Raw genomic sequence first — 17,827 nt, forward strand, 5'->3', positions numbered from 1 at the left:
TTTCTTTTCTTTTAAATCAGCCTCAGTCTCACAGAGGTCTGCCTGCCTCTGCCTCCTGAATGGTAGGATTAAAGGCATGTACCACCATGCCCAACTACTATTGAGTTTTGAGAGTTCTTAACATATTCTTACTATAAGTCATTTGGGAGGACACATGATATGTATTTTCTTCCATCTAACAACTTGTCTTTTTCATTATCTTAACAGTATTACAGAACAAAGTTCTAAATTAAAAAAAAAAAATCTGTGTGTGTATGTGAATACATGCTTGTCACAGTGTAGCGTGTGGTCAGAGGACAACTTTGTAGAGTTGATTCTCTCCTTCCTTATCTGGGTTGCAGGGATTAAACTTGGGCCCAGACTTTTGTGGCAATTGACTTTACCTGCTGAGCATGTTGCTGGCCCCAGAAGTTGTAAATTTTTATCAGTTTGTCAAAATATTTCTTTTCCTGGGCTGTGGATTGAATTTAGGACTTTGCACGTTAGGCAAGGAATCTACCACTGAGCTACATCTCCAGCCTTTTTCATTTCATTTTGTTGTTTTTTTTCAGACAGTGTCTTACTCTCTCTGGCCCAGGCTAGTGTAGAACTCATGGTGATTCTTCTGCCTCTGTCCTGACTACTGAAATTACAGGTGTGAGCCATCATACCTGGCTGAGTTACACTTTAATTTTTTTTCCCTAAGCCAAGTGTGGTGATGGCTGCCTTTAAACCAGCACTTGGGAGACTAAAGTAGAATTGCCATAAGTTTGAGGCCAGCCAAGGATATCTACCCTGTCTTTAAAACAAAACAAAACAAAACAAAACAAAACACTGGGCTAGAGAGATGGCTCAATGGTTAAAAGCACTGGCTCCTCTTGCAGAAGACCCCATGTTCAATTCCCAGTACCCACCTGGTGGCTAGCAACTATCCATAACTGCACAACTGCAGTTCCAGGGGATCCGACACCCTCTTCTGACCTCCGAGAGCACTTCCCAACACAGGTACACTTACATGCAGGCAATACATAAAATAAAAATAATAAATAAAATATTTTTAAAAACCAAAAGCAAATTATTTTCCCAATCTCATCTTACAAAGGTGTACTGCTTTCTTTCAGATATGTTATAGTTTCAGATTTTACCCTTTAAAATTTTTTCCTTTATTTTTCTTCCCTTTGATGTTTTGAGACAGAACCTTGCTATGTAGCCCAAGCTGGCCTTGAACTCTCAGTGCTCCTGCCTCAACTGCCTAATGCTAGCATCTCAGACAAGCACTACCATGCCTGGCTTCACATTTAATGTTTATAGCGATACACATTTTGAGTTAATTTGTTTGTTTTTATTTTATGTGTATGAGTGTTTTGCCTGCATGTATATATGTGCAGTGCCCTTGGATACCAGATGAGGGCATCAGATCCCCTGTAACTGGAATTAAGGATAGTTGTTAGCCACCGTATGGGTGCTAGGAACTGAATCTGCAGCCAGTGCTCTTAACCACAGAGCTGTCTCTCCAGCCCCCGAGTTAATTTTTATATAAGGTTTAGGTCAAAAAAAATTTTTTTTGAATGTGTGTAGCTAATTGTTTCTGCATCATTTGTAGAAAAAAAAAAAAAACCAACTATCATTTTCCCATTAAATTGCCTTTGCACCTTTGTAAAAAATTGGTTGGTATATTTGTGTGATATATTCCTGGAGTTTCTTTTTCTGTTCCATAGATCTTCTGTGTCTTCATTCACCAACTCTATGCTATCTTAATTTTTGTAACTTTATAATAAGTCTTAAGGTTGTATACTTTGTTCCCTAAAACTATCTTCCTTAAAATTATTTTTGCTGGATGGTAAGATGGCTCAGTGGGTAAAGACACTGGCCACCAAGTCTGAGGATCTGAGTTCCAGCCCTGGGAACCACATGGTGGAAAGAGATAACTCCTGCAAGTTGTCCTCTGACTTCCACATACGTTCTTCGGTACATGCACATAAATAAATGTAATTTTACGTTTTTAAACAAAAAATTGTTCTTGCGGTACTGACTTTGCCTTTCCACATAAACATTAGCATTTAGAATTTATTTGTATTTACAAAAAAAAATCTTACTGAGATTTGGAATGGAATTATACTAAATATATAGATCAGTTTGAGTACAGTGATATCTTTTCTATTTTGAGTGTTTCATTGTGTAAATTTATTCTGGTTTATTTGGGTCTTTGATGTCTTTGATTTGTAGTTTTTAGTACCTAAGCATTTATTTGGGGGCATAGTCATAAATAGTGTTGTTCTTAAATTTTGGGTTTTTTAATTATTTAAGCTAAATATATGAAAATATGATTGATTTGTCTGTGTTGACTTAATGTTCTGTGATCTAGCTAAACACATTTCTAGTTTGAGAAGTTTTGGCTTTTTTGGGGGGGGTGTCTATTTTTGAGACAGGGTCTCCCTGTAGCCCCAGCTGTCCTGGAACTCACTATGTAGACCAGGCTGGCCTTGAATTCACAGAGACCCACCTGCCTCTGCCTCCCAAGTGCTGGGATTAAAGGTGTGTGCCACCATGCCCGGCTTGGCTTCATTTTTTGACTCTGTGGTCTTTTCTATGTATATAGTCATTTTGTCTGTGAATAGGAACAATTTTATTTCATCCTTGCCACAATGTATACCTTGTTTCTTTTTCTTGGCTTAGTACGTTGACAAAGATTTCCATTATGATCTTGAATAAGATCATTTTATTAAACCAGGGCAGTTTGATTTCAGGACTTGAGAGGCAGAAGCAGGAAGATCACCATAGATCCATAGCCAGCCCAGTCTACATAGAAAGTTCCAAGTCAGCCAGGGCTACATAGTAAGATCTTATCTCAAAACAACAGCAACTAATTTCCTTTCCTTTTTGAGCACTTTAAATTATATATTAGTTTTCAGTTTTTGCCAAATACTTTTTGTATGTTCATGTGTGCATGTTCAAGCAGAGACCAGACAACAACATTTGGTCCCGTTTCTCAGGCACCATCCACTTTTTTTTTGACAGTATCTCTCACCTGGAACTCAACAAGTAGACTAGACTAGCACACCCCTCCTCCCACAGTAAAGTTTGTGACTAAAGTGATTATGTGGTGTTTCTTCTTTAGATTCAACATGGTAGGTACATGAATTGATTTTTAAAAATTAAACCAGTTTTAAACCAGGCTTTGTGATACACTCCTGTTATCCCAACACTTACGAGGTAGAGAGAGGATGATCAGGAGTTCAAGACCAACCTTAGCAACATAACAAGTTCCAGGCCTGCCTGAGCTAAATGAATTTGGACTGCGTTGCAAAAAAAAAAAAAAACAAAACAAAAAACAAAACCTAAAAATAAAAATAATTAGAACAACCTTGCATTTTCAAGATAAACCATTCTTTTTTATATAATTTACATAAATTTATTTCTGTCAGTTACTGCCATATACCAACTTTTTAAAATAAATAATTTATTGAGAATTTCATGCATACATATGAGGTGTTTTGATCAAATCCATGCCCACTTCCTCCCCTCCAACTCCTCCCATATTTCCCCATCACTTTTTTCTGATAACTTCATGTATTCTTTTCTTCTTCTTTAATTGATTGATATTTTATGGGACTTTTGGCTGCTCTAACATTTCCTACTCTGAAGAGAAAACCCTAAAATCTTTTAAAGATTAGATAAGAGCTCCCAAATATTTTCAACATTTTTGCCCTTTGGAACAGAGTATGTTGCTAAGAGGCCCAAGGACATTTTGGCTTTTAGCCAAGAAACTGGCTACTTTTCTTTGGGGTCTTTTTACCGTTGCTGCCTAGCCAATTCCTACCTTCTATTCTTATCACACCATCCTCTGAAGAGGTTACCCAAATTGCGAACAGGGAATCAGGATATAGACCGCTCTGGCTTCTTCCATGCTGAACAGGGATGCAGGGTGAGGCAATTGGAGTACCCTATCTAAAAGACTCCCAAATTCCATAACTCTTATCTCTAAGGGGAGAAGAAAGTCCTTGAATCATGAATAGGAGATGTGAAGAAGTAAAGGCAAGAGTACTTAACATTACAAGTTCTAGGCAGGGAACTAGAAAAGTCAGAACAGGGCAATTTTCAAATGTTCATATGAGAGTCTATTGGAGTTTCTTGACAAGGGCTTCCAAAAGCATCCCTCTATTGGGTTCTTCCTCATTTTTCTTTTGTCTTCCGGTGAGGGTCCGGTGACCCTGCTTGGCCCTCCTTTAATGAATGAACACAATCGTCAACATTTGAAGTGTTACATCTGAGCAACACTTTCTGGTTAGAAACAAAATCATCAATCAGAAATAATTGTCTAAGTAACTTTTTATATAGACTTAAGCCTAATGTCTGGGAAGTGTAATCCCTTGAACTCTTAAAAAAGGAATATAGTGATGACTTTACTTTTTTCTTATGCTTTCCTTTTCGGTGTTTAAGACCATATAGTTGGCCCAAGTAAATCAATTTATTTTTACACTTAAGGTCATTTGAGGATCTGGTCCTCAGTGGTCACGTGGGCGTGGGAGGAGCCCCTGGTTCCTTTCTTTTACCAGTTCCATCTATGTGAAGATAAGTCAAAGGCCTTACTCAACAATATCTGGCTTCACTTGGAAGCATGAATGAGATGTTTCCTCTGAGTTGACCCTCCTTTTTGTAGACTGGACACTGGTTCACATCCATCTAGTGGGGTCTTCTTGGCCTCCAGTAAATGGTTCCTCTGAGTTGACCCTCCTCTTTGTAGACTGGACACTGGTTAAAGTCCATCTTGTGGGGTCTCCGTGGCCTCCCTGAACAAGAGGACAGGTGATTCACCACAGTTACAGGACATTTTGAGAGATGTTCCATAGTGCCCTGGAACATAGTCGACCTTGGGGGCAAGGGGCAAAAACTGTCCTTTAAGTCCCTCTGACCACATTAGTATAGGCCTCAAACTATGGCTGTTAAACATCCAATATGGTTAGTTCCACCAGTCTGGTACTTTTAATTATCATGTGCTATGTAGATAAGGCTTGGGTAAAAAACCAGTATTCTCAGATAAACCTTGACTAGATATATATTTTGTCCCTTAAAGATAAACTATTCTTGATTGTAATGTATTTCTTTTTTACTGAGATCTGTGAATTTAATTTCCTAATATTTTGTTGAGACTTTTATCATCTGTGTTCAACATGGATATATTAAGGTGATTTTGGCTTCATAAAATGAGTTATAAAGTACTGTGTTCTCTTTTTCTGAAAAGATCATAGAAAATCTGTATTATTTCTTCTTGAAATTTGTACTAAAATTCAGCAGAGTAACTGTCTGTGTATGAACTAGGTGTGGTTGTGAATGCCTGTAATCTCAGCCTGTGGGAGGTGGAAGCAGGAGGATCAGGAGTTCAAGGCCAGCCTCGGCTACATAGAGAGTTAGAGGTCAGCTTGAGTTTTGTTGAGACTGTCTCAAAAACAAACATAAAGACAAAAAATTCTGGGTTTATCATTTCTTCAGTAGATACAGGGTTATTCAAGTTATCTCTTCTGTCTTGGATAAATTTTTTATTATTCTTTTGAGATATAGTCTTATTTTGTAGCCTATGTTAGCCTCAAACTGTGACAGTCTCCTGTCTCAACCTTCCAAAGTACTGGTATTTCAGGTATGAGTTACTATACTATCCCCAGCAGTAAATTTTGAAGTTTGTGATTTTCAAGATTGGTATTTCACCTAAGTGATTGAATTTGTATGTATGAGTGGGTATGGTGACTCAAGTCTATAATCTTAGACCTTGGGAGTTACCTTGAGTTCAAGGCTACCCTAGGCTAAAAACTGAATTCCAGACTAAGCTAGGAGGAGGGGTATGGGCAAATAGGGATATAGCTCAGTGGATAGAATGCTTACCTATCATGTATAAAGCTCTGCGTTCAATCTCTAGGATAGCATAATCCAAGCCTGATGACATATGCTTGTAGTCCCATCATTTGGGAGGTAGAAACTGGAACATCAGGCATTCAAGTTTGTCTTTGACTATATAATGTGTTCAAGGCCAGCCTGAGCTGCATGAAACCATCTCAAAAGCAACTACAAAAAGAATTTAGATAGAATTATGTATAATACTCATTTTCTATGTATTTCATGTCTGCAGGATCTATAGTGATTTGTTGTTTTCATACTTGTTTTATTATATATATACATATATATCTATGTATATGTATATATATACATATATATATACTTTTCTAGTTACATTAGCTACTTTTGTGTCATTGTGACCAAAGTACTTGAGAAAACAATTTGAAGACGGATTTATTTGAGCTCATGGTTTCAGAGGTTTCATCTATCATGGCATGGAGGCATGGCACAGCACAATTGTTGAATTCTGGTGGACAGGAAGCAGAGAACAGTAGTAGTAACTTGAAGGAACCAGGACAAACAGTCCCAAGATCCTGTTCCCATTAGTCTATTTCTAACCAGGTGTCATCTTTTGCAGTTCAACCATCCTCCAATAATCTGTTCCAATTTTGAATCCATCAGTAGATTTCCATTTATGATGACAGAGCCTTTGTGACCCAGTTACTTTCCAAAAGCCCATGAGTTGGCCAAGAAGCCAACTGACTATTCATGAGTCTGTGGGAGACATACCATATTCATATCATGACACAAGTCTTGCTACAGATTATTAATTTTATTTACCTTTTCAAAGACCCAGCTTTGGGGGTCTGGAGAGATGGTTCAGTGGTTAAGAGCACTGGTTGTTCTTGCAGAGGACCTGGTTTTGGTTCCCAGCTCCCACATAGCAGCTAATAGCTGTCCTTAATTCCAGTTCAGGGAATCTAATACATTCTTCTGGCTTCCACAGTATTACATACATGCAAGCAAAGCACTCTTGCACATAAAAGAAAAATAAATAAAACATTTTGTAAAAAAATCGACTTTTGGTTTTATTGGCTCTTCCTGCTACCTCTTCAGTTTCATTAATTTCTGCTTTTTATCATCTTTCATTCTGTTACTTTGAATGTATTTTGCTTGTTTTTGTTTGTTTATTTTAGAGATAGGATCTTGCTTTGTATCCCAAACTGACCTTGAATTTATAATCCTTCTGCCTTAGCCTCTTAAGTGAACATATCATCATGTCCAGCTATTTTCTGAAGTTTCATTTATTGATATGACACTTTTGTGTTTGTGTTACCTGTATTATAAAATACCACAGCCTGAGTAACTTAAATAGCAGGAATTTGTGCCTCATGGTTCTGGAAGCTGGGAAGTCCAAGATCAAGAAGTCCTAGCAAGGCCTGGGGGTGACTCATGCCCTTCATACCAGCACTTGGGAGGCAGAGGCAGGTGAATTTCTGTGAGATGGAGGTCAGCCTAGTCTACGTAGTTCCAGGCCAACTGAGGCTACAGGGAGACCCTGTCTCAGGAAAAAAAAAAAAGTCCTAGCAAATACGGTTTCATTCTGAAGCCTCTCTGTTTACTCATAGGCGGCTGCCAGTTCACTGTGTGTTCTTCAACAAAGTAGGAGAAAGAACTTTCTGTTATTGGACACTAATAGGATCAGGGCCCAACCCTTATGACTTAATTTAATCTTAATTACTTCCTTTGAGGCCCTATCTTCAGATTTCCAATTTAGCTACACTCCAGGTTTGGGCTTCAACATGTGAATAATTAAGAGAAACAAATATTCAGTCTGTAACAGTACCAGATATAGTAACAGGATTTTTGCCATTCATGGTTTTATCTTTATTCATGGTGTTTCAAGTTTTGTTGCATTATCACCCTCCCCACCAAGCTCGCCTATTATCCACCTGTTTCTGGGGATTGAATTCAGGTCCTTGTGCTGATAGGAAACTGCTCTACTAAGCTATATCCTTGTCTATTCTTTTAGAGTTGTCCGCAAAAAAGATTCTTTTAGTTTTCCTTCATTTGAGAATGTTCTCATTTCTTTTGCATAGAAGAACATTGTCTCTGAATATCAGGATTCTGTTTTTTTGGTTTTTTTTTTTTTTTTTTTTTTTTTTTTTTTTTGTCTTTATTGAGACAGGGTCTTCTTGTAGCCCCAGCTGTCCTGGAACTCACTATGTAGACCAGGCTGGCCTTGAACTCACAAAGATCCGCCTGCCTTTGCCTCCCAAGTGCTGGGATTAAAGGCGTGCACGACCACGCCCGGCCCTCTGTTGTTTCTTTTTAAACAACTTTAAGGACGGTGTTCTAGTTTCTATGATCTCTGGTAAGAAGTATGAAGCCATGCACATTATTGTTCCCTTAAAAACTACTACAATGTGTTGGTGCACTCCTTTAATCCCAGCACTCTAGAGGCCAAGGTAGGACAATCTCTGTGAGTTTGAGGCCAGCCTGGCCTACATAGTGATTTCCAGACTAAGTAGACCTGCACAGTGAGACAGACCCTGTCTCAAAAACAACAACAACAACAAAAAAAACCCCAAAACAAAACCAATGCATTATTTCCTTCCCCCCTTTATCTCTACCCCAATTTCATTCTTCCTTTTGAGACAGGATCTCTCTATATAGCCCAGGCTGGCTTTCAGCTCTTAATCTTCCTTTCTTAGCCTTCTGATAAATGCTTATAGATGTATGCCACTATATCCAACTCAAGATGTGTATCTTTTACTTTTTTAGCTGTTAGATTATGATGAATTCAGGAGTAGATTTTATTTAGCCTATTTGGATATCTCTAAGCCCCTTCAATCTGTTAAGTTTTTGTATCTTGTCAAATTTGTGGTTTTCAGCCATTATTTCTTAAAATATTTCCTTATACGATTACTGCTTCTTCTTGCCCAAGGAGAATTATTCATCGTCCTTGCTCATGCTAAGCAGGTACTCTCCCATTAAGATATGCCCACACCTCTAGGTTTTGGGGGCAGGTTTTTTTTAAAAAAAATTATTTATTTATTAAGAAAAGACTTATCTGGCCTGGAACTCACTATGTAGATCAGGCTGGCCTCAATCTCATAGAGATCCACCCTCCTGTGCCTCCCAAGTGCTGGGATTAAAGATCTGCACCACTGTGCCCGGCCAGGGCAGGTTTTTGAGCTGAGGCCATATGTTGTTTAGGCTAGCCTGCTACTTCTGAAGTGAAGCAGCCATCCTACCTTGGTCTCCTGACTTGCTGGGACCACAGGTGCCTTCCACTGTGCCTAGCTCCCACCAAGCTTCTCTCCTTCTGGGACACACAGAGCCTGAATATTAAACTCTTTGGAATTGTTCTACAGGTCCACAGAGGCCTATTCGTCCCCTCCCCCAATAATTTTTTCTCTTTGTTTAGGTTCAGTATTCGTATTTGATGTGTCTTCAAACCCATTATGTCTTTCCAATATGTTTTGAACCCATCAAATAATTATTTGCATTTTGATTGTTACAGTTTTGAGTTCTAAAATTTCTATTTATTTTTCATTATATACTATATTTCTTTGCTGAAGCCTTCTGTTTTTTTAGTAGCTTAAGAGTGTTTGTTGTACCTTGTTGGAACATTTTTATAATATCTGCTTAAGGTCATTGTCAGATAATTAATTCCATCATCTGTACCATCTTGATATTTTGATTGTTCATGTCTTTTTTTAATGCAAATTGAAATTATCTTGGTTCCTCACCTGGCCAAGTAATTTCAGATTGTATCCTAGAAATTTTGGTAATTGTATTATGAGGGTCTGGATTTTTATTTAAGTTCTTAAGTCAATGTTGACTTTTAATAAACATTTCAATCCTGTTGACTTCATCTTGGGGGTTCTATTCAGCTTTCTTTGGGTAGTGAGTCCAATGTTTTTCAAAAGCTGGGCAGGATGGCACACACCTCTAATACCAACACACAGGAGGCAGAGTCTGGAGGAGCTCAAGGCCAGCCTCAGGCATAGTGGGTTTAAAACCCACCCAGGCTAATGAAACCTTGTCAACAAAACAAAACAAACACCAAAGGAAGTCATTTTGGTTTTTAAAGCTGAAGTTATATTTAGATCTACCATGTGTACCACCCAGTAATTCATCAAGAACTCACCTAGAAGAGCTGATAGCTATTCTTAGAGTTCAGGAAGACCTTTGTGTATCTGCGAGGGAATACATACTAAAGTTTTCTAGATATGAGCGTTACTGTGAAAACATTCAAAATAGTTCTGGGAAAAATTGTATACGTGTGTGTGTGTGTGTGTTGTAAATGGAACTAGATCGTACCCTTTTTTTTTTTTTTGTAAATTCTCTGTATGTTAGAAACTTCTCAAACAAAAAATTGGAGTCCACAAAGAAATGTAGATCCAAAACATGTCATTCCTCTGCTTAAAAATGACCAATGAGGGGAGGGGAGAGCTTCCAAACAGCTCTATGTGGCCACAAGCCTGATGACCTGAGTTTGATCCCCAGGATATCCATGAATGATTGAAGGAGAGAAACAACTACTATAGTTTCTGGCATCTACCATGTGCTGTGGCACATGAGAGCATGCACACACACTATAAATTAAATAAATAAACAAATAAGTAGTAAATAAAAATTTAAATTACCAGTAGCTTTTTCTCTCATAAAATATAGAAGCAAGATTTCTTCCCATAGTCTGTTTGGCTCTTTGCTATCAGCCTTCGAACTTCCTGATGGCTTCTCCTATCACTCAGAATTAAAAACAAGAGTCCTTTTTTGTCTTTAGTGTGAACCTTAATTTGTCTCATATCATAGAGCTTCTGCTAGTGCCAGGGCCCATAATAAGAACATGAGCACAAAACAGGTACATGTTTGAATAAATGGACGAGTCTTCTTTTTTTTAATAATTTTATTTAATTTTTATTTTATGTGTATGAGTGTATTGCCTGTGTGTGTGTGAGTGCATCCATGTCATGCAATGCTGCGGAGGTCAGAAGAGGGCGTTGGATTCCTCTGGAACTGGAGTTAAGGATGGTTTGTAGCCACCATGTGGGTGCTGGGAATTGAACCCAGGTCCTCTGCAAGAGCAGTCAGTGCTCTTAACTGCTGAACCATCTCTCCAGCCCCATGAGTGAGTCTTCTTAACAGGCTCTATTGCTTTCCTCAGGCTTCCTGGACTCTAGCCGGAGTTACTTTGTACTATTGCAGATTTTGTACTGCCTCTAATGTTGCTTCCTGTGGCAACAGAGAGTCTTACCACTTTTTCTTGGGCACATAAAAATAAGAACCTGAAGCTGGAGTACAGCTTAATGGTAGAGCACATAGTTAGCATGTACATGGCCCTGGATTCAGTCCTTATCATGAAATGAAGGGAGGGAAAGGAAAAAGAAGAGGAAAAGGACAAAAATCTGAAAGGCGTATTTATCTTTGTTACACATACTTAATTTTTTTTTTTTTTTTTTTTGGTCTTTTTGAGACAGGGTCTCCCTATAGCCCCAGGAACTCACTGTGTAGACCAGACTGGCCTCGAAATCACAAAGATCTGTCTGCTTCTGCTTCCCAAGTGCGGGGATTACAGGCATGTGCCACCATACCCGGCCTAAAATTTTTTAAAAAATATTTTTATGTGTTTGTGTATTGCCTGCATGTATGTAAGTGCACCCATGTTGTGCAGTGCCTGTGGAGGTCAGAAGAGGACATTGGATCGCCTGGAACTAGAGTTATTGACAGTTCATAGCCGCCATGTGGGTGCTGGGAATCGAACTCAGATCCTCTGCAAGAGCAGCCAGTGTGCTTAACCACTGTGCCATCTCTCCAGCCCCCTCTTTTTAAAACTTTTGTTTTGAAGCTGGGCATGGTGGTGCCTGCCTTTAATCCTAGCACTTGGGAGGCAGAGGCAGGAGAATCTCTGTGAGTTTGAGGACAACCTGGTCTACATAGTGAGTTCCAGGCCAGCTGGGGCTACAGGGAGATAGATCCTGTCTTAAAAAGACCAAAAAAAATTTTTTTAAGAGACAGGATCATGGGGCTGGAGAGATGGCTCAGCAGTTAAGAGCACTGACTGCTCTTGCAGAGGACCCAAATTCGATTTCCGGCACTCACATGGCGGCTATGAACTGTCCTTAACTCTGGTTCCAGGGGAATCCAAGGCCCTCTTCTGACCTCCACGGCATTGCATGACACGGGTGCACTCATACACTTGCAGGCAACGCATTCATGCACGTAGGATAAAAATAAATAAAATATTAAAAAAAAAAAAAAGACAGGATCTCACTCTCTAGCCAAGGCTGACCTTGAACTCACAGCAGTCCTCTTGCTTTAGTCTCCGAGCGTCCTTGGATTATAAGTGTGAGTAACCATGCTGGACTTAAACTAGAAGCTCTGGGGTGGGCATGGGGGAGTGGGGGGGGGAGTAGGGAAGTGTGTGTGGAGATGGTGTTCAGGCAAAATGATTTCTGGTCTTTTTTCTTTTTAAAGAGCACTGTCTCATTCATAGCCCAGGCTGTCCTTGAACTCAAAGCAGTTCACCATGTACATTTTATCCTTTGTGTAATTATTACTCTTTTCTTCTGGTCTCCTTTGAATTTGTCCCATTATTTCAATATGTTTATATTCATCCACTTATTAATTTATTCTCATTCTCTCTCTGGTGTCTTCCTTATTTCTTCACTTTTATAGCCAGTTTTCTCCTTACCCTTTTGGGGGAAAATATGGGAAGAGGAACAGGTAACCACTAGTGTTCCATGCTGCCTGCCTTCTGCCCCAAAATGAGAAAGGGTTTTACTAAATATAGCTTGACGGGAAGAGAATTCTCTGTAACCATGCTTGGTCTTTGTTTTCCATTTTCAAATTTGCACCTGGTAGCTTTTAGGTAAAAAGCTTTCTGTGACCTCAATTATTTTGCAGGTGAGAAAAGGCAAGATAAATTTAAAGGTGAACTCTTACATATCCCCAAATCATTCTTCACTAAAAAGTCTATTTTGGCATCTGAACATATGCAGCAAAAAAGGAGCTGCTGCTGTATCTTTAAAAGCAGTCCTTGCTTGGAGCAGTGTGGAGGCAGGCATGCTGCTGAAGTACTTGAATGAAAGCAAGAAGAGGAGGTGGGAGGGGTGCTCTTGCAGTCTCCGTCTCTCCCCCACCCCCACCCCTCCTGTGTGTGTGTGTGTGTGTGTGTGTGTGTGTGTGTGTGTGTGTGTGCGGGGCGTGCGTGCGTGTGTGTGTGTGTGTGTGTGTGTGTGTGTGTGTCAGTGCCTGCAGGTGTCTGCTAGCAGAGCTCGGGGTGACAGAACAGCTGGGCCATGGTCTGCTTCATAGCTGCTTGTCAGAGCAATTAGCTTGCTGGAGAAGCAGCAACAAGGATCAGTAGCATTTCATTCAAGGGTGAAGGGGGGCGGGTGGGGACTGTGGGCGGGGGAAGAAGCACAGGTTTCCCAGAAGGAATTTCTTCCGGCAAAATTCCGGCAGAACAGATCTTACAATGAGGTCTCCATTAATAATGTGAGCTTGCTGTTGGTGTAAGGGCAGATCCATCTGCGGTGAGTTTTAGTTAATTTTCTTTCTTTAAATAAAAGTCCTTGAACTTTATTTATAGAGTGGGAGGGAAGAGGGGACAAAAATTAGTATTTTTAAAATAGCTTTGTTGATTTAACTGTACAATACACATTAAGGAAATTAAATTCTCTAGTGTTAATTTGTGAGAGTTTTGTGGATATTTTCAGGGGCTTTTTTTAATCTTTAAAATATTAGGTTTGCTAGAACTTTTACTGTTTGCAGATTCTACCTCTAATGTGGTTATTTCAAGTAATGCTTCATTCAGATTTTGCTTATGAGAATCGCGATGATTTCTGTTCTCTGGTGATGCTGTTGACGCACATTGCAGGAAGCAGGGAATCCCCTATAAATATCCTTTACTGTGTCATTACCCAGCTCTCCATGCCTGGCTGGTGAATATACCTCTGTTCTGTGTCTTTATGTAACTGTCCCCTCGTCTTCAAATGTGACAAGAAGATATATGTTGCCTTTGCTATGTCTAGGGAGCTTTTGTGATTATTAGCATCTTAAGAATAATTTGTTAAACTATTTCCCTGAAATTGCCATTTGATGTATTGAGGTTGTTCTGTGAATTTGTTCCGGTTTTGCCACATCTAGTTTCGAATTGCTTGCTTGTTTATTCTAATTGGCCTGTTTTTGTTTGCTGGCTTTGGTTTCTAAAGAGTGCAGAGATGGGATTCCCTCTATCTCCAGTGACGTATTATTTTGTTTGCAGTCTTTTTCTTCTGAGAGGGAGGGGACGGAGAGAAGGAAGAAGAAAAATCCATCTGAAGTGGTGCGTTCCCCCTTTATGACTTGATGATGATGACTGGGTACCACTGAAGAGAGCTGAAGCTAAAGTGTGATGCTTTAATGATAGGGGACTGTTGTGTTTGTTTCTTTTTAGAACAGGCTTAGACCAAAGTGGGGATTGCTGGAGCAGGGTGCCTGAATTAACCCTGGGAGCGCTGCTGCTAACAAATTTTACCCAATTGCTTTTTCTAAATATAGAAGGAAAAGGAGCTCATGAGGAGGGTTTTGGAGCCTAGAGTCCATTAATAATTGTAGATTGAGTTTGGAATTTGGGATTTTCTTGTATTATTTGTATTGGTCCTGATCATTTTGTATGCTGTTTTTCAGAGCTCAAAATAGGTGGTTATATAAAACTACCACTGCCACTGTAATTTATAGTAAAATTCTAATTTTGAATGTATATAGCTCAAGTAAAACTTAGGAAACAATTGCCAGATAAACTCATAGATGTGAGCACAACACCCAGCTCATCTTTTTTGTATTCAGTGTTTGGGCTTCCAGTTCCTTTTATGCAACTCCATTTTAATACCGCTGATCTTTGAAGGGCTGCCTGCAGAGGTCAATTGGAAGAACTCAGTAGACTAGAGTCTAGCAAAATTTTAAGAGTCATGTATCTGTAGATAGTATATGTGGAGTTGTACCTTTAAGAACATTCCTGTTTATTTTTCTGTCTTGATTTACTTCTCTGTTCTGCACTTTCATTTATTCTAAATTCATTGTGAGAAATCAAAAGACTATTAGTTTTGGCTGTTTAGTTTAGATTATGCAGTCCTGTTTTCTGTGGTAGCTCAATTTATTACACCTATATATGTTCAGACTAATAAAATTTACCTTTATTTGGAGAGAAGTGGGGTTGGGGGAGGAAAATAATTCTAGAGTGCATGGAGAGCATTCCAGAAGGATAACCTATTTAGATGCTTGTCAGAGGTGGGAGCTGTAAGGTTAAGTACAGTTCCTCTGCATCGCTTTGCATCTTCATATTGCAGGCAAATATGTGGATAATTTTTTATTAGCTTTTCAGGAAACCCCTGTGGTGGACAACCCTCCTTAATCGTTGCAGGGAGACTGCTCTGACGGCTCTGACGTCACTGGGAACAGTTCCCGGTCTGTAACTAGAACAGGAATAGCCTTTGGGCTTGGGGGGGGGGGGGGAAGACTGCTATGAAATTAAAAGATGCAGCTTTTAAACTTGGGTTTCTTTTGAGTTAGGGGTGTGGGCTATATCTAAAGTCTTCCTTAAATGTTTCAGTCATTTCCAAGGGAAAAATTACCAAAAGATCATTTTGATCATTTTATTTCTATCAAAACCTTCTTTGTTTTCTAATTATCAAGGTTTTAGAAAAGGTCAAGGGAAAAAAGCTGTTGAAAGGTGTTAGAAAAGAAAGATGACAGTTCCTTTTTATTCTTTATTTTCTTCGACCCCCCCCTTCCTTTTTGAAGGAAAAGGAAAGATCAGGGGCAGCTTTTGCAAGAGGTGTTTTGGCATAACTGTTTAGAATAATTAAAAATATGATATGTGTTGGAAGAATATTCTGGTAACATTGACCATGTTTATGGTCACACATCTCACATCTTTCAGTCTGGCCTCAAACTTGCCATGTAGCCAACGTTGACCTTGAACTCCTGCTCCTCCTCCTGCTCTCCATGTACTCTAGAATTATTTTCCTCCCCCAACCCCACTTCTCTTCTAAATAAAATTTAATTTTATTAGTCTGAAACATTTATAGATGTAATAAATTGAGCTACCACAGAAAACAGGACTACATAATCTAAGCTAAACAGCCAAAACTTAATAGTCTTTTAACTGCTCACAAAGAATTTAGGATAAATGGATGATGGAATAGAGAAGTAAATCGATAGAAAATAAACAGGAACGTTCTTAAGGTATATTTCCACGTATGCTATCCAAACACGTCTACAGATAAGTGACCCTTAAATTTTTTGAGACTTTAGTCTACTGAGTGCCTCAGAGTACTGAAATTACAGGTGCGTGTTACCACACTAGGCTCTGGCAGTGTTGATATGGCACCACTTCTGAGCCTTAAGTTAATATACTACTTAATTCTCTCTGAAGTCTTTCTCTTCTAGCCCCTCATGTTACTGTTAGCAGTCTTTCTTTAGGAAAGGCATACTGATTGACTGCTTGGATTCTGGAGTCCAGATCCCAGCTTTACCAATTGCTGGTTGTTACCTTGGCTAAATAACTTGACTTTTCCATTTCTTCAATTGTAAAATGAGGATAATAGTAGTACCCACTTCCCAGGGGTTGTGTGGTGTGTGTGTGTGTGTATGTGTGTTGTGTTTTGTGGGGTTTTTTTTTTTGCTTTTGCTTTGAGACAGGGCTTCCCTATAGCCCCAGCTGGAACTTGTTATGTAGACCAGGCTGGCCTCAATCTCACAGAGATCCATCTGCCTCCTGAGTGCTGGGATTAAAGCTGACTTCCTAGGCTTATTTGAAGATTCAGAGTTAATATATAAAAACCTGGGCATGGGACTACTGAGATGACTCAGTGAGTGTGGAAGGAGAGCTCCAACTCCTGTAAATTGTCCTCTGACCTACAGAGAGAGAGAGAGAGAGAGAGAGAGAGAGAGAGAGAGAGAGAGAGGAGATAAAAATGAAACATGGGGCCACTGAGATGACTCAGTGAATGTGGAAGGAGCGATCCAACTCCTGTAAATTTGTCCTCTGACCTACACACACATACACACACACACACACACACACACACAGAGGAGATAAAAACGAAAAAACATCTGAGCATAATTCATACCACATTGGAGGCTGGAGGAGGCTGAAGGCAATTCAAGAATGTCTGTTTGAGGCCAGCCAAAAGAGAAGCAAAGTTAGTGTGTGTGTGTGTGTGTTTGTGTGTGTGTGTGTGTGTGTGTGCACACACACATATATATAAATTAATATATATATATTAAGATAGTCCTAGAGGGCTGGTGAGATAGCTCAGCAGGTAAAGGTACTTGCCACCATGCCTGACCACCTCAGTTCCATCCCTGGAACTCACATGGTAGAGGAAGAGAACCAACTGCCATTTGTTTTCTGACCTCCACATGCATTGCTGGCATACTCACACAATAAATGAGAAAAAAAGTGCCTAAATATTTAAAAAATTTTTAAAGTGTGGATATGTGCACACATGTATGTGTGCTATACACGTGTACGTGTACAGGCATGCACCAAAGGTCAAGATTGATGTGTTCTCTTTTGCTCTCCAGCTTTTTTTTCAGATAGGGTCTCTGTTCTAGTTTGCTTTTCTGTTGCTGTGATAAACCACTTGACCAAAAGCTACTTGGGAAAGAAAGGGTTTATCTCATTTTACAGGTTACAATTTATCACCGATGGACAAACACCACAAGAACTTGAAGTAGAAACCATAGAGGAATGCTGGTTACTGACTTGTTCGCAGGCATGCTCACAGGTTTATGCTTTTATATATAGCCCAGGTCCACCTAGGAATGGTACTGTCCACGGTGGGCTGTACCCTTCTTGAATCAAGCAACAATCAAGACAGTTCCTCAACATTTCAATTTTACATTGATACAGCTGAACCTCTTAAATATCTTGGCTGAATGTTGTGACACACACCTTAATCTCAAAGAGGCAGAAGAAAGTCTTTTCTAATAGTATGTGTGTATGTATGTGTGTGTGTAT

At 39.4% G+C, this 17,827-nt stretch overlaps 1 protein-coding gene across 8 annotated transcripts in view; it reads left to right on the forward strand.

Annotated features, from left to right (window-relative positions):
- The window catches only part of R3hdm2 (R3H domain containing 2), a 165,851-nt gene that overhangs the window by 60,098 nt on the left and 87,926 nt on the right, over nucleotides 1-17,827 (forward strand). Inside the window, exon 1 of one of the 8 annotated variants that reach the window (XM_017800853.2) lies at nucleotides 13,298-13,355. The exons of the other annotated variants lie outside the window; for them this stretch is intronic. The gene's annotated coding sequence lies outside the window, so the exon portion shown is untranslated. Of the gene's footprint in view, nucleotides 1-13,297; nucleotides 13,356-17,827 lie in introns of those variants that run through there. 8 annotated transcript variants of the gene reach the window in all.

The sequence above is a fragment of the Nannospalax galili genome, unplaced genomic scaffold, assembly GCF_000622305.1.
Source record: "Nannospalax galili isolate Female #2095 unplaced genomic scaffold, S.galili_v1.0 scaffold340, whole genome shotgun sequence".
Taxonomy (NCBI): Eukaryota; Metazoa; Chordata; class Mammalia; order Rodentia; family Spalacidae; genus Nannospalax; species Nannospalax galili.